The sequence below is a fragment of the Macrobrachium rosenbergii genome, chromosome 56, assembly GCF_040412425.1.
Source record: "Macrobrachium rosenbergii isolate ZJJX-2024 chromosome 56, ASM4041242v1, whole genome shotgun sequence".
Taxonomy (NCBI): Eukaryota; Metazoa; Arthropoda; class Malacostraca; order Decapoda; family Palaemonidae; genus Macrobrachium; species Macrobrachium rosenbergii.
In genome coordinates, this window is record NC_089796.1 from 77,073,863 (window position 1) to 77,096,445 (window position 22,583).

General features: G+C 35.7%; 1 pseudogene; it reads right to left on the reverse strand.

Annotated features, from left to right (window-relative positions):
• The window catches only part of LOC136836108 (peptidyl-glycine alpha-amidating monooxygenase B-like), a 117,382-nt pseudogene that overhangs the window by 94,510 nt on the left and 289 nt on the right, over nucleotides 1–22,583 (reverse strand).

The following is a 22,583-nucleotide window of genomic DNA, read 5'->3' on the forward strand; positions in this document are numbered from 1 at the left end:
AAATCATTCCGTATAACTAAAAAGAAAAAAAATTGCATTGGAAATTCTAACAAAATATATCTACAAAATCTTCGAAAACTGCATATATTCCGTTAATACATCCATCTTGCACACACAGCTCAACGGGACTGAAATAATCAAGGTATTATTTAACCGCGGAACAATGAATATGAGAAAAAGAAGACGCAACTTTTTTCAGAGGATGAGTAAGAGGAATCAGGTCAATATTCCAGCTCTCTGAAGAGGAAGGTTAAGAGAAATCAGGTCAATATTCCAACTCTATTAAAAGGAAGATTCAGAGAATTCAGGTCAATATTCCAACTCATTTAAGAGGAAGACTACCAGAAATTAGGTCAATATTCCAACTCATTTAAAAGGATGACTACGAGAAATCAGGTCAATATTCCAGCTCTCTGAAGAGGAAGATTAAGAGAAATCAGGACAATATCCTGCTCTATAAGAGCAAGGTTAAGGGGAATCAGGTTAATATTCAGTCTTTAAGACAAAAATTACGAAAAATCTGGTCGATGTTCTGTTCAGTAAGAGATTTTTTTTTTTTAATCAGGTCAATATTCTGCTATTAAGTAAAATCAGGTCAACATTCTCTTCTTTACGAGAAATGTTTTAAAAAATCAATATTCGGTCTTTACAAGAAAGATTACGAAAAATCAGGTCAATATTCCAGCTCTTTTAAAATCAAGGTTCAGAGAAATCATGTCAATATTCCAGCTCTTTTAAGAGGAAGACTACGAGAAATCGGGTCAATATCCCAGCTCTTTTAAGAGGAATATTCAGAGAAATCAGGTCAAAAGTTCTAGCTCTTTTAACAGGAAGACTACGAGAATCGGGTCAATATCCCAGCTCTTTTAAGAGGAATATTCAGAGAAATCAGGTCAAAAGTTCTAGCTCTTTTCACAGGAAGACTACGAGAAATCAGGTCAATATCCCAGCTCTTTTTAAGAGGAATATTCAGAGAAATCAGGTCAAAAGTTCTAGCTCTTTTCACAGGAAGACTATGAGAAATCAGGTCAATATCCCAGCTCTATTTTAAGAGGAATATTCAGAGAAATCAGGTCAAAAGTTCTAGCTCTTTTCACAGGAAGACTACGAGAAATCAGGTCAATATCCCAGCTCTTTTAAGAGGAATATTCAGAGAAATCAGGTCAAAAGTTCTAGCTCTTTTCACAGGAAGACTACGAGAAATCAGGTCAATATCCCAGCTCTTTTAAGAGGAATATTCAGAGAAATCAGGTCAAAAGTTCTAGCTCTTTTTACAGGAAGACTACGAGAAATCAGGTCAATATCCCAGCTCTTTTAAACGAAAGATTCAGAGAACTCAGGTCAAAAGTTCTAGCTCTTTTCACAGGAAGACTACGAGAAACCAGGTCAATATCCCAACTTTTTAAGAGGAATATTCAGAGAAATCAGGTCAAAAGTCCTAGCTCTTTTCACAGGAAGACTACGAGAAATCAGGTCAAAAGTCCTAGCTCTTTTCACAGGAAGACTACGAGAAATCAGGTCAATATCCCAGCTCTTTTAAGAGGAACATTCAGAGAAATCAGGTCAATATCCTAGCTCTTCTAAGAGGAATATTAAGAGAAATCAGGTCAATATTCTAGCTCTTCTAAGAGGAAGATTCAGAGAAATCAGGTCAATATCCCAGCTCTTCTAAGAGGAAGATTCAGAGAAATCAGGTCAATATCCTAGCTCTTGTAAGAGGAAGATTAAGAGAAATCTAGTCAATATCCCAGCTCTTCTAAGAGGAAGATTCAGAGAAATCTAGTCAATATCCTAGCTCTTCTAAGAGGAAGATTCAGAGAAATCAGGTCAATATCCCAGCTCTTGTAAGAGGAAGATTCAGAGAAATCTAGTCAATATCCTAGCTCTTCTAAGAGGAAGAGTCATAGAAATCAGGTCAATATCCCAGCTGGAGAATTCCAGACTAACGTCACTGAACTGGGCATACAAAACCATTCCACTCGAGACACTGTTCCCAAACTGTCCATCCATCTCACATCTTACAACAAGCGTCTCAATTCGAAGTTTGTCTTGGAGGCTGGAGTCACTTTCGAGCAGTTCAGTAACTGGTGGCACTTGGGAAAGTCGAACCCAGCTGACTGACTGACTGATACAAATGGCGTGTCAGTAGACGTGGTGCAATTCAAGAAAACTGACATTCCAAGACTAAAACGCAAATCAATCCATGACATGAATTATTCGGAAAGGTTAAAACAGCCCTTTCATGTTTTGGAAATATGAGTTCCAAGTCTCTCTCTCTCTCTCTCTCTCTCTCTCTCTCTCTCTCTCTCTCTCTCTCTCTCTCTCTCTCCTGGTTTGGAAATGGATGTTGAATAATGGATATTTTTCAATATTAAAGTGTTTCTCTCTCTCTCAATTAATATGTTTACTGCAAGGAATTATTTAACATTAATGAAAATTTCTGTAATTGTCGTAATCGCTCTCTCTCTCTCTCTCTCTCTCTCTCTCTCTCTCTCTCTCTCTCTCTCTCTCTCTCTCTCTCTCTCTCAACTAATACGTTTACGGCAAGGACTTATTTAACATAATGAAAATTTCTGTAATTGTCGCATTCGCTCTCTCTCTCTCTCTCTCTCTCTCTCTCTCTCTCTCTCTCTCTCTCTCTCTCTCTCTCTCTCTCTCTCTCTCAAAACACAGAATAATGATGCCATTCGCCCAGTCTCCCTTCTAAAACGCCGTTGGAAAATGGCACCCTTTAATGCCACGTAACGATAATTAAATTTAACGCCTAAAAAGACCCGATTCCCTCTTAACTAACAAACACAGCCTCTTCCCCGGGGAAACCGTAAAAGGATAATGCAACACGATTCAATTTGACCCATATTACTGGGGTTCTCTACCTGGAATTCGCCACCCCCTGCGGATTCAACAGGGGTCTTTCCAAGGGATTACTGGACGGCTCTCAAAAACTGACGAGAGAGAGAGAGAGAGAGAGAGAGAGAGAGAGAGAGAGAGAGAGAGAGAGAGAGAGAGAGAGAGAGAACGACTGCAATAACACAGAAATTTTCATTAACGTTAAATAAGTCCTTGCAGCAAACGTATTATTAATGATATGTCGTGAGCTGCCCTTTCATATTTCATACTGAACTTAATTCATAACTGATGCATATTCAAGTCTCCGACGAACAGAACGGGCTGATAATTTAAGATACTAGGAGGAGGAGGAGGAGGAGGAGGAGGAGGAGGAGGAGGAGGAGGAGGAGGAGGAGGAGGAGGAGGAGGAGGAGGAGGAGGAGGAGGAGGAGGAGGAGGAGGTGGTTCCTGAAACTCCTAACGCCCCTCCCTCCCTCCCCCTCTCTGTCTTATGTAAGGCATCCTATAAAATTTGAAGCGGTTGTGAATAATTGCAGATTCTGGAAACACTGGAGAAGACGCATTCAGCTTGATAAGCCTGGGATATTACATTGTGCCTGCATTGGAGGTCGTAGGTCAGGCAAAATGATAATTGTGTTGGATACAAACACTCACAAATATATTCTATTATTATTATTATTATTATTATTATTATTATTATTATTATTATTATTATTATTATTATTATTGGCGAGGAAATTCACAGTGGTGTAAATGTAAAGAGATTAACTAAATGAATTTACAACACTGTGGATTTCTTTACCATTCCTGTGACTCATGCTATTATTATTATTATTATTATTATTATTATTATTATTATTATTATTATTATTATTATTATTGTTGTTGTTGTTGTTGTTGTTCAACTCCTGATCACCCAAAGAACAATGAAAAAAAAATTACCAACACACCCTCAATTACCCAAGACCATTAATGCAAAAACATAAAAATGGCTTCCTTAAAAAAAAAAAAACTGGGACACATTCTAACACAATCGAGCAACTGACAACAACAAAAGTAAAACGTGTAATAAGCAAAAAAACCAAACCCCTTCTCATAACGATCATTCCCAATTTAATGCAGTCAAGTGTACATGACACGCGAATCAGACCCGACGCGCATTTGGAGGTAGCTATTAACGACTAGGCAAATATCATTATTATATTATTATTCAAAAGATGAACCCTATTCATATGGGAAAAAGCCCACCATACGATAGGACAGGAATATAAGATTTAAGCCAAAGGCCAGGCGCTGGGACTTACGAGGTCATTCAGCGCTGAAAGGAAAATTGAGAGTAAAGGTGGTCTGAAAGGTGTAACAGGAGGGAAACCTCGCAGTTGCACTGCGAAATAATTGTTGGGAGAGGTAGGAAAGTCAGATGGAAGAAAGAACATGAACGGAGGTACGGTAGAAGGGATGAAAGAGGTTGCAGCTAGGGGCCGAAGGGACGCTGCAAAGAACCTTATGTAATGCCTACATTGCACCGTGTGAGGTGCACTGATCGCAATACCCCTCTAGCTTCCACAGAATATTATGGTTAAGTGTACCTTAGTTTTACCAGACCACTGAGCTGATTAACAGCTCTCCTAGAGAGGGCTGGCCCGAAGGATTAGACTTATTTAACGTGGCTAAGAACCAGTTGGTTACCTAGCAACGGGACCTACAGCTTATTGTGGAATCCGAGCCACATTATAGCGAGAAATGAATTTCTATCACCAGAAATAAGTTCCTCTAACTCTTCATCAGCCGGCCGGAATATTAAGGTTCATAAGGAAGAAGTAAGAGAAACGCAGAAAGGAGAGATCCCACCTATTAAAAAAAATAATTAATAAAGAAACATAAAAATGTATTAAAGAAGTAAGAGGAAGTAAAGGGAAATAGAGAAAGAAGAAATCCTATTTATTAAAAAAGACAAAAATAAATTAATGTATAGATAAATAAGAGAAAAATGTATTAAAGAAGTAAAGAAGTAAGAGGAACGAAAGGGAAATACAGAAAGACGAGAACACACTTATTAAAAAAAATGGAAAAATAAATAAATTAATAAACAGATAAATAGATAAAAATGTATTAAAGAAGTAAGAGGAAGTACAGGGAAATACAGAAAGAAGAGATCCCACACATAAAAAAAAAGAGAAAAATAAATTAATTAACAAATAGGCAAATAGATAAAAACGTATTAAAATGCAAGGAGAACGGCATTAGGGTAGCAATGGGCTAAACGCAAAAACAACAGCAAATCGCCAGTCTCAGTCTCACCCACGTAACGACGAAAACGGTTGCCGTTCAAATAATTCTGGCTGTAATCGAAATGCGCTTCGCTTACCCTTAATACCACAGTGGGATCTCTCTAAAGTGGTTGTGTTTACTAAATATACATTCCTTCCTCGGCCGGTGTTCGTGCATAACCGGCGCCCCCCCCACCCTTACAGAACAGCGCATCCATTACATGTCGCTATTTGCCTGTAAAATAAAACTTAAATCTGCAATCTCTGCTCCGCTCTTTCTTTCCGAACAAATCTCTCTCTCTCTCTCTCTCTCTCTCTCTTTATATATATCTCTCTCTATATATCTATATATCTATATATATATATATATATATATTTATATATATATATATATATATATATATATATAAATATATATATATATTAAATACAGTATAAATACATATATATATATATATATATATATATATATATATATATATATATATATATATATATATATATATAATGGAAAGAGATACTTTGGAAAGACAGGCCTGAGCAAAAAGTAGAGATTTAAATTTCTGTCAGTTTTAGAGAGAGAGAGAGAGAGAGGTTAATTAAGGCTACTAAAACTGGCGTCACCACACCTAGGTTATGGACGCCGTAACGAATTACAATAAGAAACCAAGGAATAAATTATCAAATACATTTAAATGGAGTTTCATATGAGAAATATCTACAAATATCTATTATATATATATATACATATATATTTATATATATATACATATATATATACATATATAATCAGATCTCTTCATATATATACTATCCATACACATACACACCTACTGCATATGTATACGATTTAAAATTTGTTAAAGAGGGCAGGTGACTGCACTCCCATGAATCGTCGAGAGAGAGAGAGAGAGAGAGAGAGAGAGAGAGAGAGAGAGAGAGAGAGAGAGAGAGCGTGCGAACAATATTATACAATCCTCTAGATTAGAGGGAGAGGGCAGTAGCGTACGGTCTTATCAGCCAGAGAGAGAGAGAGAGAGAGAGAGAGAGAGAGAGAGAGAGAGAGAGAGAGAGAGAGAGAGAGAGAGTTTTCTACTCTTGCTGCACGTAAGCGGAGACCAGCGCACTAAATCTTGCTGCTTAAAGTTATTCTGACTGAAAAACTGCGTTCGAAAGCTACACGCAAATTTAGTATGAATTCTATGTGGTGACAACATTCACTGAGCAAAAAATAATGTACATAATATACATAAGTGCCATAGGGTATAGAATTTATGCCAAATGCCAAGCGTTGGGACCTATGAGGTCATCCTGCGCCTAAATTGACAGTAACAAGATTGTCAAGGTGCAACAGGAGGAAAACCTCCAGGTTGCACTATGAAACAATTGTCAAAAGAAGGTGGAAGGTAAGAAGGTAGAAAGAGAATAAGAACGGAGGTACCGTAAAAGGAATGAAAGGGGTTGCAGCTAGGGGCCGAAGGGACGCCGCAAAGAATCTTAAGTTATGCCTACAGTGTACCGCATGAGGTGCACTCACGGCACTAATACAAAATCAGGCCTAAGTCAGCACTGCATAATAATAATAATAATAATAATAATAATAATAATAATAATAATAATAATAATAATAATATAACCATTCGCTTCCATTTAACGAGTATTCTGATGACTCATAAAAAATAATGGAACTTTATATTTAAAAACTATAACCTTACCAGTTATAGTTATCCTTACTCTTACAATATTCTCATCCATACTTCTTCCATTCTCCCGACATGATCATACCTGGGCAGATCCATCCACCCATTCCTGCGAAACTATGATTAACAATCACTGTATACACTTCAACAGCTAACCGTTTGATGTTTTGGCTTTCATATATATATATATATATATATATATATATATATATATATATATATATATATATATATATATATATATATATATATATATATATATATATATATATATATATATATATATCGTGTATACAAACATTTATATATATATATATATATATATATATATATATATATATATATATATATATATATATATATATATATACTGATTCAGTAGTTGAAGTATGACCATGGCAACACGGATTTTATGTTCAAACACAGGTGTGCAGGGGTACATATTTTATCACACACCCACACACACACACATTTATATTATATATATATATATATATATATATATATATATATATATATATATATATATATATATATATATATATATATATATAATTTATACATACATAAATTATATTATTATATACATTCCATTTTTTCATAAATCTTTATATATATATATATATATATATATATATATATATATATATATATATATATATATATATATATATATATATATATAATTTTATATATATAAATTATATTATTATATAAATTCCATTTTTCATAAATCTTAGAAAACTCAACAGCAAAAAATTACTCAGCTGAAGTAATTGATATGTAAGTTTAAAGAAGTTTGAAAAGCCAAAATACAACACACAACAAAGCCAAACTTCACATCGACATGACAGCATCTTATGAGATAATCATTCAGCATCTAATACAGATTTCGCGTTCGCTCTTAAATTGAGGTAAACCGTGAGAGAATACATTATATATATATTTTATATTCACACACTTGAAACACACAAGCTTCCCATGACATACGCACATGTGCATCCCTGTAAGTCCGTAATGAAAGTTTTCACTCAAATACCTTCCTGAATCTTCAAGGGCTTACTTTATTCTCCCGTAATTCCAACGGCGCCCCAATGTGGGGTACGTTTATAAATATTAAAAAGTAATAATATCGGCACAGACACTTCTTTCACGTACAACACTCAACGAAACCTCGGCGTCGACTGATTTGGGAAGTTGGTAGTTGGTTCACAAGGCCGAGCGCGGGATTCCCCCCGCCACCACAAAACAAGAGACATTCGCTCGTGCACCGACCCGTACGAAACATTAAGAAACTGAACGTCATAACCCATCGCCTTGAGATTACTTTTAGATTCTTTTAGATTTCAGTCTTCCGCAATTCGGCGAAAGCTGTTGCCGTAACTTGGGTTCTGGTTTTTCATGGGAAAAACCCGGTACGTATAAACCTTTCGGTGTTTTCGTATGAGTTCCTAAGCTGAGCGTTCATTGTGAACGCGTGGGTGGGCCTATAATAGCATCATCTTCCAGGGCTCGGCGCGTTCCGGAAAATACACAGTTGCACAATCTTTGGGAAAAGTTCGTTCGTCTATGTCGTAATCAACGTTTACTTCTCGGACTTATAAGTCTATCGTAACTTTGCCTTGAATAACTTCCTCGTTTTGAGTTTCTCAAAATAAAGGTGGCACTGTCAGAAACATTTAATTCTGTTATAGAATGAAGTGATATCGATACTTTTACCTATTTTAACCTTCAGGAGTACACATGCGTGGTAGCAATGTCCGGGACATTTATTTAATTCTATTATAGGAGTGATATAACTACTTTTACCTATTTTAACCTTCGGGAGTTGGCCTACACGCGTATAATTTCATTGGGTCAACTGGTGTCCCCATAAGGTCTAAATGGCGGTATTGGTTATAAGAGTAAGTCGAGACCGATATTAGGACTAAGGTCATTCTGTACACTTACGTAAGACCAGTGGTGAAAGAGGCTGTCCCCCCCCACCACCACCCCCCAAACAAGCCCCGGACTGAGAGAGGGCAAATCTAGAGGAGAGTTCTATAAATAAACATTCCATTATAACGTATAAACAAGTAAAAAATGCGCTGAAGTTTCTTCAGAAGCTTTGTCCTTCTGTACAGCGTATAATACTGTATGAATCTTTCGCATCCACACGGACCATGAAACTCTCAGCCGCGGCCCATTATAAACTTTTAACCATGTACAGTAGTGAGCCTGTGTTGCTGACGCACACGATCGCCCGCTTCTTTAACTTTAAATAAAATAAGACTTCTTGCAGGAGCTAGAGGGCTGCAATTTGGTATGTTTGATGACTGGAGGGTGGACGATCAACATACCAGTTTGCGGCCTCTGCTCAATAATTTCAGAATCTGAGAGCGGACAGAAAAAGGAGATTACGAGCAGTAGAGTCTTACCGAGAGTTTGGGAGATGAAATTCGTGAAAATAAGGAGACAAATCGAGGAGATAAACAGAGATTAAAAGAAAAAAAAGGGGGATTATCGCAGGTGAATGGATGGAAGGTTTTTTAGATGGTCAGGTCATATTGGAAGAATGACGGCTGACAAATCGATAAAAAAGCTGCATAATTAGGATTTGCGTGAGATACAGATGGATATTCATGGACCTTCAGTGTAGGTTTAGAACGAAGCTGCTGACTTGGAAGTTTTCTGCACAGAGGTTTCATCCAAGATTTAGCAGTGAGAACATAAATGTTGTAGTGATATCTACAGTGTCTCCCTCGAGAGTCACTTTTTCTTTTATATGGAAATAGCTCGTTGTTAGTAAATTCTACACATACACACATACACACACACACACACACATATATATATACATATATATATATATGGTCATATAACTTAGTAATAATTATATATATATATACAAGAATGCCTTTTACTGTAATACAACAGTATAATTATATACATATATACTATATATATATATATATATATATATATATATATATACATACATATACAGTATACCTATAAATATATATATATATATATATATATATATATATATATATATATATATACATACATATAAGTACACACATACTGTACATATATACACACAAATATGTGTGCGTATGAGGAGATGCAGATGGCACATTCCATACTTCTATCTATGGTTAAAAAGCACAACGGAAGAAGTGACTGGCCGGTTCAGAGGGAGAGAACACAATGCACGTGGCTGACGTTTCGGCTCAGGAGTTCCAGGGCGTACTTATTTGTCTTCGCCGCGTATTTTCTATTACGATAAACTGAAAGCCTTCCTTAAACGGGCAAAGGAGAGAGAGAGGAGAGAGAGTCGTCATGGCCAGGGCCGTATAACGGTGCTATGACGTAGAGACGACAGGACAGAATTGCAAATAACATGATATGCAGATTTCGAGAGCTCTTGATCCATTATTTCTCTCTCTCTCTCTCTCTCTCTCTATGTCTAGTTCCATTCCATCCCATTTAGCTAAGCCATCCTGACAACCAGCCATTCTTTCTTCTATTGATCGCAGACACATGGTCTAAGCCACACTTCCTCTGATGACCGTGTCAAGTGATAAGGTCTATTTTCCTGAGCGACGTCCAATCGAGCAAAACCAACATCCGAGAGAGAGAGAGAGAGAGAGAGAGAGAGAGAGAGAGAGAGAGAATGACTCCCCGTCCTGACACCAAAGTCAACAATGTATGGAGTCGAAACTGGCTTGGGGAAAATGGCTGTACTAATACGGGCATCGAATCAACGATAAATGGACTCAGTTCGAGCAGATTCAAAGAAAATTCATGTCCGTCGATTCAATATAATAAGAACAGAAAACATAGAATTTAGGCCAGAGGCCAAGCGCTCGGACCTATGAGGTCATTCAGCGCAGAAAGGGATATCGACAGTAAAAAGGTTTAAAAGGTGTACCAACAGGAGGAAGGCCTCGCAGTTGCACTATGAAACAATTGTTAGGAGACGGTAGAGGAAAGTTGGATGGAAGAAAGAGAATATGCATGGAGGCACAGTAAAAGGAATGAAAGGGGTTGCAGCTAGGGGCCGAAGGGATGCTGCAAAGAACTTTTAAGTAATGCCTACAGTACACCGCATGAGGTGCACTGACGGCACTAACCCCATACGGGAGATTCATCATAACGATTGCAGATAACTCATGATTTGCTAACCACAAACAAACCGCAACTGAATGCAGTGGAATCGGTACAGAATTCAAATTCGACTTGGTACATTTCAGTTAGTCTCCCATACTAGTATGTGGAGCTCTACTCCTGCTTCCGTGCTTCCCAAAGCATTTGCCCTGCTTCGGTAGGTTATTTAAATCCGTCAAACGATGAACAGCTTGATTTGATCATTTTATGTCCTCGGTTGCGTTCCAAAGAAACAATCTTGCGGCAAGCATTCTGTGAGTAGAGTTAATTCAAAAGCAATCAGAGAGAGAGAGAGAGAGAGAGAGAGAGAGAGAGAGTCTCAGTAAGATACAGTTAACGGCTTGAGAAATTCCGTATTGCTGGTATGTGTTTAGTTGCGGCTGAATTTCACGCATCATGATCTCATGGGCGGCTGCCACATGAGATTCCATTCAGAACAGCTACAAATGATGACGATTATTACTATTATATATGTATATTATTTAAGTCACGAAGACGCCATACTTATTGATTCTTAACATCTTATTTTGATACGTCTATTCCTGTAACCATTGAAATCCAATACATACATACGGATAGGTCTAAAAAACGTGAGTGAATTGGGATCCCGCCTGAGAAAAATTATAGTTTCCTCACTTATTTCTCGTCTGATTTCAATGCTGTACCGAAAACATGTATGGAAATCGAGAAGTTAAGAGGTCTTTGTTGCTTAATATCAACATTTCACATACCGCGTGGATGCGGCCAGTATATAGATATCATTATGATCACAAAACAGTTTAACCAGACCAGTGGTGCAGGTGAAACGTGTCCTTCAATCGAAGATGTGATTCTTATGATTGCTGCGATTATTTTTTAGCCAGCAGTCATCACTGTGACGGCTCCCCAATGCAAATGCCTAGAAACACATCCTGTATCCTCATCCACTTAAGTTTAGAACCACCCCCACATGCGTCTAAAACCAATCCCACATGCATCTAGAACCACCCCATTTACATGCTTCTAGAATCACCCCATCCAGATGCGTCTAAAACCAACCCCACATGCGTCTAGAACCACCCCATCCAGATGCGTCTAGAACCACCCCATCTACAGTAGATGTGTTTAGGTGCGTCTAGAACTAAGGCCCGGAGATTGTGCTCTGCTGTAGCAAACCCCTCAACAAAATTTAACTGAATGTAATCAACAACTTTTTCAGTTGAGTCATAGAAACAGGCAGAACACGGGTGAATAAACAGCCCCCATCCAAAACTGCAGGAATAATATGAAATTATATATGTGAGTTCTGGCACGCAAGCAAGACCACGAAGCGAAGATGGTACGGTGCTACTTTGGCTTCTTATCTACGCGTCACCTACCCCGAGGTGCTAGTGCTAAGCACCGTACGGTAAATGCAAAGCAGACGGCCGTACGAAGATATCATTTATCAATATAATTTGTCGACCACACAATACAGAAATGAGTGTATATAATACTTTGATCCCCGAGGGGCTAGTGCTAAACACGCTTAGATAACAAGCCAAAGTAGCACGTCAGATACAACACACTGCCGCAGCGTTCTCTTAACAGCAAGACCGCGCAAAATGTCGAATGTCAATGGGCATTCGTCTGGATTTCCGTGGCTGAGGGGAATAACGCTGACCCTTGGTATATCCTTCCATGGCTGGGACATAAAAGGTTTTTTTCTTTTCTAAGCGCCTTTCAAACCCGTCTCGTTTCTATTTTTCGCTGGCTGGATGTTTCTTCTCGAATTAAGTTCTAAATGAAACATTTTCGTTCTGTTTTGGTATGTTAAGGTAAACTGTTTATGTAAGCAGTTTCCCTTTCTACCCAAGCAAACTCCGTAAAGGCTATTCACATATAAAACACATTAATTATATATATATATATATATATATATATATATATATATATATATATATATATAGTTACAGTCAACATGCGTAATCAGTCATTACGCGTAATGACTAATTTCAGTCATCACGCGTAATGAAGGGGACATTGATCCCCAGGAGCTAATACTAAACACGGCAAAACAGCAGTCACCCTGCACTGTTTCGCCGGGTTTAGTAGTAATCCTGAGGGGTCAAATGTGACTTCGCCAAATGTTTAGTACTAGCTCCTGGGGGATCAAATGTCCCTAAATGCATTACGCGTGATGACTGAAATTTCAATCATTACGCGTAATGACTGATTACGCGTGTTGACTGTAACATGAAAGGTACCGGACTGAATATACACATTGGAACGGCATTACAATATTCACACTCTTTCTCAACAAGCTGGTGAAGAAAAGTGATAAAATGTTGAGAAATGAATAAGCTGGTTAAAAAAAAAAGGCAGAAATTTGCAGGTACCGTACATTTGTATCAGAGCGTACTGTGCAATACTGTAGTGTATGGATTTAAAAATACTACTGATAACTTTACTTGACAGGAACAAAGCATCTGAGTAGAGACAAAGCTAATGTTGATGTTGTCTTCTAAACTGAATTTGCAGATAATTAGTAGGATGCTACAGGGGAATGTTAGGTAAACCTTTTCCTTTGTTTGTTCTCACAGTCGGTTGGAACCGGACTGTCATAATTAAAAAAATGGTGATAGAAATTCATTCCGAGATAATGTGGTCAGAACCATAAGACAGGTTCTTAGTCACAATGACAGACCTAGAGAGCTGTTATCAGTCAGTGGTCCGAAAACTAAACTATACTTAACTTAATTTTTATAATTTAAAAAATGCTTCGAGATAGACAGAACGACGGAACAATGACAGACAGAGAATATGTAGTTGATGCTCTTTTAATCAGCAAAATACTTCGAGTTTCACAATGCCTGCTTAGTAAAATACACCGTATATTATGAAATACGAGAAACACGATGGAAAGTCATCTTTTACCCATTCTTGTTCCTTAAAAGATTACTGATGAGAAAAAGTGTCGTGAACTATGAAAATTTTGCTTTTCCTATATTACAAGCACATGAGTACGTTTTAAACTAATATATATTCTTTACTGTGAAGGCGGCTAACGTCCCTACGCTCCAAAAATTTAGGGACATGTCCCTACGCTTGGCAACACTGGTTCAACTTAAGTCTTGGAAACAGAGTATTCAAGAACTATAACCATACAGGTTCTCTTCAGCTAGGATTCAGTGAAACACTAAAAAAAAAAAGGGGGCAAATCAAACAATGAACAGGATGAATAAGTCTTGGAAATCAAATACACTTTAAGTGATATTATACATTTGTCTCGTACGATCCGTATTAATGCGCAGAAATGAATCTCGAGTTGAGAATGCAGCCGTAAGATGGATATTCCGCCCTAAAATGGACGACTGCAGTATCTGCAAAAATACAAAACTGAGAAAAATGCTATTTACTCCCTTGCCTTACTGCTGATTTTGCAGACACTGCAAATGGGACCCCCTAAATAAAGCACTTAAAAATCATTCTGAAACTGCAGTAACTTGTGCATTAGTTTTTCACGAGCCCAATTGGTGGCATATCTCAATTTCGAAAATTTTGCAGATACTGCAGTTTTCCATTTTAGGGAGATTACGCATTTTCCATATGTAGATGTGATAATGAAAAGCAGACGTAAGTTGCTTGGACATGTGTTTAACACCACCCTGGGGGAAATAAGGATAGCGCCAATTAGCCCTAAGGGCAAGTTTGAAACCCAGACTAATTATTTGAGAACTACGAAACGGGAGGCTGGAGATGAATATTGGAGATTTGGTGAAGTGAAAATGCGGGAAAGACATGAGTGGCGCAATTTCACTGAGGCCCTTTAGGGTGGCAAAAATATAAATATCAATGATTCACCTCCACAAAAAAAAAAAACTGAAGCTACTGTGAATAATCGCCCGTTCAGCATTCCCCTTCCTTAACAAATCTACTAGATAGTTCTACAATGCCTTTCCAGCCCATCCTGCTTCTGATTCAATTATCAGCCAGTTTCACCATCAATTAGCCTTAAACATAAACTACTCTCGTATCACCACTTCCACGTGCGCATATATAGTACAGCGCTGTATTTAGACTTAGCATAAAAACATCATTGTTATTTCATGTGTATATGTGTATGACAAAAATAATTGCCTCGTTCTACACAGCATTGGTATTTTACCTCACTTCTCCCTGACAAATCCCACTGACCTTTTTCCTTCAATGAATACTTCACTTACTACAGCTTATGGCCATTATTTCTGCATCAAAAAATTTGTACAAGCATGCTGGTACACTAGTAGTTGCTGTTTACAGAAGTGCAACTGGAAACAGTCCGTAAATATGTCAGCAATTTTAAAAGATGAGATTTAAAATATCCTATTCTGCGATGGCGATGCTCTTGACGACTGTGTCGTTAAAACACTTCTGTTAAAGCATCGCCGCCTAGCGAATGTAGGCTAGCCTAGACTACGATAAAAGGCTAAAAAGACCATGCCCGTGGGCCAAAAGTGACCCCGTTTGATTTTGAAAGTGGCCCGCAAGAGAAAATTAAGTAAAAGTATTTTTCTCTTTTTGATATCATAAAAATCTGATTTACCGCTTATTCTGAATGTAAGAAATATTCCTTACAAAAGTCAAAAATCATAAAGAGAGGTTTCACTGGCGTCCATTGTGTTACATCATATACAGTATATATATATATATATATATATATATATATATATATATATATATATATATATATATATATATATATATATATATATATATATATATGGGAAAAACAGTAACTTTTTTTATTTCTACAGAATTTCTTTACTTGTGACAAAAGATTATTACAGTGGTTTCGGACAAGGATAATCTAATACTGTACGACACTTCTCCACTTTTTACGGCAAGACCCATCATCATATAATTACAGAAATTTTTGTTGGTATACCATTCCTTTACAAGCAAAAGTGTGAACATTAACTTTTTTTTTTAGAATAGGAGCACTATCTCAAATGTTTCAGTCATAATCCAACCTGGTGCTACAGTAAACAAATAACGCCAAGCTTAGGCTAGTCAGGATAACTATAACCATGAACTGTACACAAAGACAGTCACTAGTTTAATTGATTTTTTTAATTTCTATTGCTTTATAAGCTGAATCGGTGCCTACACAGGGTATGCACTGTAATATGCGACGTTAGACTAAGCAGTTTTCCATCCCCATTCTGACCTATTAGTGCAGTTCAAAGCAAGATTACTGTAAGGAAAAATGAACAGACCATATGTGTCCATTTCTCCCCTATCATTGTCAAAGACAGAGTTCACTTGCTGTTTGTGCTCACCACCAGAGGTGCAAAATGAAATGTTGATGGTACTTAGTATAGAGGGGGGAAGATGGGATACTGGAACTGTTAAGGGGAAACTAGGAGAGAAGGGAGAGATTATGGAGTGGGGTAATTGTAGAGGAATCAACTAACACAAAATTTGTTGAAGCTTTGAGAAAGAATACTGGATGAGAGATTGTAAGCCATTGTGAAGACTGGTGAACAGCTGTACAGTTTCATTAGAGGGGGAAGTGCAGCTGATAATTTAGTTTCTATAATAACACGAATACAGAAGAGGCTATGAGGCAATCAGAAGCTCGACTGTGCATTTATGTTCTTGGAGACACATACGATAGAATACCAAGGGGGGGTGGGGGGTAGTATACTGGTGTTTAAGAATGAAAAAGTGCCAAAAATGATAGCTAGGCTGGTTGAAATGATATATAAAGGAACAAGATAGCAGTAATAACAGTCTATGGCAAAACAGAAATGTTTCAAGTTGGAGTTTGCTTACTGGTTATGGAAATATTGAACGACAGGATTAAGAATGAAAATCTGTGGGAAATGTTACATGCAGATGATCCAGTAATTACGACAGACTGAAGAAGAACTGCAAACAAGGGTAAGAGAGTGGCTGGAATCTCTTGCATGGGATTGCATGAAGGTAAATGTGGGTAAAACTGAGGTTAAATGAAAATGGAAACTGAATACCAAATTTAGGCCAAAGGCCAAGCATTGGGGCCTATGAGGTCATTTAGTGTTGGAAGGGAAATTGAGAGTAAAAGGTTTTAAAGGTGTAACAGAAGGAAAACCTCAAAGCAGTTGCATTATGAAACTGAGGTTTAGGTGTTCAGCAAGAGAGAGAGGATAGGTTACCTGTATAAGACAGAGGAGGTCTAGATTTATAACATTTAGAGAATTTCCAATACAGTACTGTTAGGGGACACCAAATAAACTGGAAATAATGATGTACAGTCTTGCACTTTAATCAGACCAGTGACGCTGTATGGTTCAGAAACTTGGGCATTACGAAGGAAGGAGGACCAGAAGTTAGAACGGAGTTGCTGAGGTGGATTTTGAGAATCTTGCCGTGCAAGAGGCTGGAAAACGAAGAAATTAAAAGTGCTAAGATTACTGATATAATAAGAGAGTTGAGACTGAGACGGTATGGGCTTGTGGTCAAGTTGAGTGAGGAGGAAGGAATGATGAGGCCTTGGGTGCAACCTGCTTGGGGCAGAAGGTCAAGAGGGATGATAACATGAAGGAGGACTTGGAGAAGAGTTTAATGGGGGAAGATGCTTTCGATAGGTATAGCTTGAGAAGATATATCATGACAACCGACCCATTAACAAAGGGAGGGACAGCAGTGAGGATGAAGAAGCAATTTCACTTCCGTCTGTGATCACATTTCATAAAATGTGTATCAGTGGCACTTTTATATAAGGAGTAGAGTACTGTGATTTAGCCCATATAAGGATTATAGTAGTACTGTGATTTTGTAAATTTGCCTAAAATATGAATAAAATACAAAAATATTAAAAAAAAAACATTGAAATAAAAAGAACTACTGCAATCGTAAAAATGGTAAAATTTAACAATCTAAGAGCATTTACCATCATCTACAATAATACCCCCACTGAAATTCTAATTTCATATATTCCCATAGGTTCACAGATATGGAATCACTGAATTTCTATCACAAAATCTATGTTTTTTCACCAAACAAGTTCCCATCTTTATATTTTACAAGTTAGCTACAAGATGCATACTTTCTCAGAAACAATATGCTACCCAAATTAAAGTAAGCAATCCAGTTTTGATATATGCATTAACAAGTAAACAAAGCTTCGATGAGTTACTTGTGAAATGTATGGCATTTATACAGCTTTTACATACAGAAAATGCTCTAATTATATCCAATAAGAATGTGAAATATTTCCCTGCACTCAAACTAAGGAAGTTGAGAAATTTATTCCTGATACTATACTACGATACCTGACATAAGACATATCTCTACCAATACAGTCATAACCTGACCCACATTATTCCTAATAAAAAGGCATGTAAGAAAATTGTTCTGATCTGCACTGCAGTTTTCTCTATTCCACAAGACACAAAAGTCATTTTTATCCGAGATGAATGAATGTAAAATGCATACTCCATCCCTGAACCTTAAATCTTCAATGTCCTACTCCAACTGAACATAAAATTAAAGAGACTTTGTGGTAATTCTCACTGCTACTTTCAGTTTAAATGATAAAACTAAGCAGGTGGTATCCTAGTACAAAATAAAAAAAATAATTAAGTATTATTTCATATGGCCCAAAATGCCTTTGGGGAATCACTAACTGCACAAGGCCAGATTCTCCACAACCCCAATCTACATATCTCCTGATGATTCCTGTAGCCCAAGCTTTTAGGAAAAGAGATAAGGCAGGGGTTGAGGGAAGAAAGAGGCATCCCAACACTGGAGGAAGCAATACATTTGCATCTTAACAGAGAAAGTGCAAAGACATGGCCTGGTGTCTGCTTGTGACTGCCTATGAAGAGGAACTATTCCCTACTTCATAGGAACACTACCTGAATGTCACCTTACAGAAAACAGAAAGACGAACTAGATGGAAGGTGAACAAATGGTCACAGATCAGACACATTGGTATATAATTAAATCCCGTCTGGAAGGAAAAATAAAACGGGATAGTAGCCTGAACACAAGTGATATTCCAAAAAGAGCCTAGTGAAAAATGAATATAATTTTACTAACGGGAATACTGTAATAACTTTCAACTGAAAAACAGTCTTTGCAATTTCAATGGTAAATGTTCAGTCCAAACATTATTCCAGTACATCACAGTTATACCAAGTGTATATTTGTCGTGATTTGTAATCATAAAATACACTCATCATAAAAACTACATAAAAATACTGGCTATCAACGTAAGATTTAACGTAACGCATACTAAAAAATTTCTTGAAGCTAAAGTAACATTATTTAGCAGAGTAGGTTACTGCTCAATAAAATACTAATAAATTTCCTCTTTTGCCTCAGGGAAGTTGAAGAAACATATTTGCTGCTTTCAGATATAATTTCTTGACATAAACTAAAAAAGTTTTGGTAATCAACTTCGAAAACGCCTTAGCAATTGATCGTGAACTGCATACATACTTACTTATCAATTGGCATTTTTTTTTGTACTAATGACAAAAAATAAAATTTACACTTCTCTCTTGACAAATTCTGGAGATACTGACCCACCTTAATAAAATAACAAGGACGATGAAATTTCAAGTTCCTCTAAGCTATCGTTTCAAAAAGTGTAAAATTTCTTGGGTACAACAGAGGTGAAAGTCTTTTTGCCATACATTTTTCAAAACTTATATACCTTACACCTCAACAGGAAAGAAATTCCAAAGCTTTGGTACATTCTAAAAAGAAAATATGAATTAAAATCAATACAACAGTTCATTCAAAATACCCCACACAACCAATCGAAATTTATATATTTCAAAATGAACCACTTAAAATATCTTTAAAAAATAAGTAAAAATAACATCAACTGTGATATAAAAATGCATTGAAGCATAGTCTCTAACATAACGATCTTAATATCGTCAACTGTGATATAAAAACGATTGAAGCATGGTCTTTAATATAACGATCTTAATATCATCAACTGTGATATAAAAAAGCATTGAAGCATAGTCTCTAATATAACGATCCTTAATATCATCAACTGTGTTAAAAAAAATGCATTGAAGCATAGTCCCTAATATAACAATCTTAATATCATCAACTGTGATAAAAAAAATGCATTGAAGCAAAGTCTCTAATATAACGATCTTAACATCATTAACTGTGATATAAAAATGCATTAAAGCATAGTCTCTAATATATGAAATACAGGGTTTTGCAATAAATAATTTGAGAATACAAAATAAATCTAAACTCTCAGCAAAGAATTTTCTCACAAAAACTAGCAGCTATATTAATAAAACATAAAAAAATAACACTCACAATTTGTTTTCACCATCTAAATCTCTGTTGCATCTTTCACAAGTGTTGCTTATCCAAATCAAATTCCATTCCAAATCTAAAATTTACGTTTTAGTAATGATTGATTGCAATACTAACGTATGTGACATTCACGATCTATCATTTTCCTATCACCTGTGATAATACTACTAATAACTTCCTTAACACATGTGATGATAATTTCTGATAATTTTTTATCCACATGGAACATTTTGCACTGATTCATTTTGCTCTATTCATAGAAAACTAACCAGCATGAGAGGCAAATTTTTTCATGCTATTTATCATTACAGCAGCTAAATTTTTTTTTTTTTTCAGTAAGTGGGGGAGCTTATCTACCGGTTATATTCTGAAAAATCACATATAACTTTTGTGACTTTGAAACATCACATTTCCATACTGCATAAATTGGACAACATAATGATTACAGGTTCTGATACCAGAGCGCAACTTCGTATTAAAAAGTGCATGAGCAAAGAGCAAAACAACATAATCAGTTCATGTGGGGTGGTGGACTAACAGGCCTTAAGAAATTCATCAAATAATTCCTATACTAACTAAATTTAAATTGTTAGATTATTCTGTAAACAAAATATTTAACAAAATTAATGAAATCTTAAAAGGAATTTCTTTGCCAATAAATCTACATTACATCCTTTATTTCAATTGCAGATTAGCCCGAGTGTGCAGCTATAACCAGCATCTCTGGAGTGCAGTATTGTATTCATTGCCAATAAACTGTATATATATATATATATATATATATATATATATGTTATATATATATATATATATATATATATATATATATATATATTTTGTTGATATATATATATATATATATATATATATATATATATATATATATATATATATATATATATATATATATATATATATATATATATATATATATATATACACTGTATATACAGTGTACATGTTTTTCATTTTGCAGTCCTGTAGGCATTAATTTTTAGGCTTAATAGTCTGGTTAATGTAATTTAATGTAATAAATGCCAGTAATAATATTTCTATATGAAAATGTGTTCTCTTTGGAAAAATAAAGAATACTGTATCTAATTAATGATCAATGCCTCCACAGAAAAAAAGTTCAGAAAAAGTTTGGAAATACCAAACAAGTCCATTTACAACAGAGTATTATGAGACTCTTTGCCACATTATCCTCTAACATGTGAATCAAGGTGCAAATAACTAACACACAACAGAATAGCCTGAAGTACATAAAGTGCACGAAAGTCAAGCATCCTAACAAGTTACGAAAAGGCTAGTCTACCTCACAGTGCCTATTCTTCCAGACACAGGCAACAGTAGGCCTGGTCAAAACCTTCAATCTTTTGAACTTAGCCTAGGCTAATGGTTAGACTAAAAACAAAAGTTTCATATACCTGTATAGGCCTGATTCCAAAACTAGGCTACCATAGCCTAGGGTATCATATTACCTTCAATCTTTTGAACTTAGCCTCGGCTAATGGTTAGGACTGATGATGCAGGGTATTTGGGCCAAAGGTACTTTCAGTTTACTGAGAGGTCACGAAAACAAGGACTAGAGAATAAATTTTCATAGCAGCAATTTAACATACCTTTTGTGCTAGAATATTACTGACAATAAATAAACACTCACTATATATACATATATAATATATATATATATATATATATATATATATATATATATATATATATATATGTATATGAAATTTATACATATGTATATATGTATATGTATATATATATATATATATATATATGTATATATATATCTATATATATATATATATATATATATATATATATATATATATATATATATATATATATATATATATATATTTTATATATATAAATATATATATATATATATATATATATATATATATATATATATATATATATATATATATATATATATATATATAATGTATAAATACACTTATATATACATTACATATATATATATATAAATAAATATATATATATATATTATATATATATATATATAATATATATATGTGTGTGTGTGTGTGTGTGCTTACATATAAACACTACACATGGACATACAAGAACAGACAAACTAGCGAGCAACGGGTATAATAAATAACCCTACATTTATCAGACTCCTAATCGAGCCTATAAGGTTAAGGCAGGTGGCCCAAGACATGCCCATCCCAAAGACATACGCAGCCTAGCCCACCCTTCAAATCCAGCCACACTCTTCCAGCGAACACATGACACTCTTAAAAGAACTCCTAATCTGCGTAAAATACGGACAACTACTCCCCAATTAAAGTTAGAA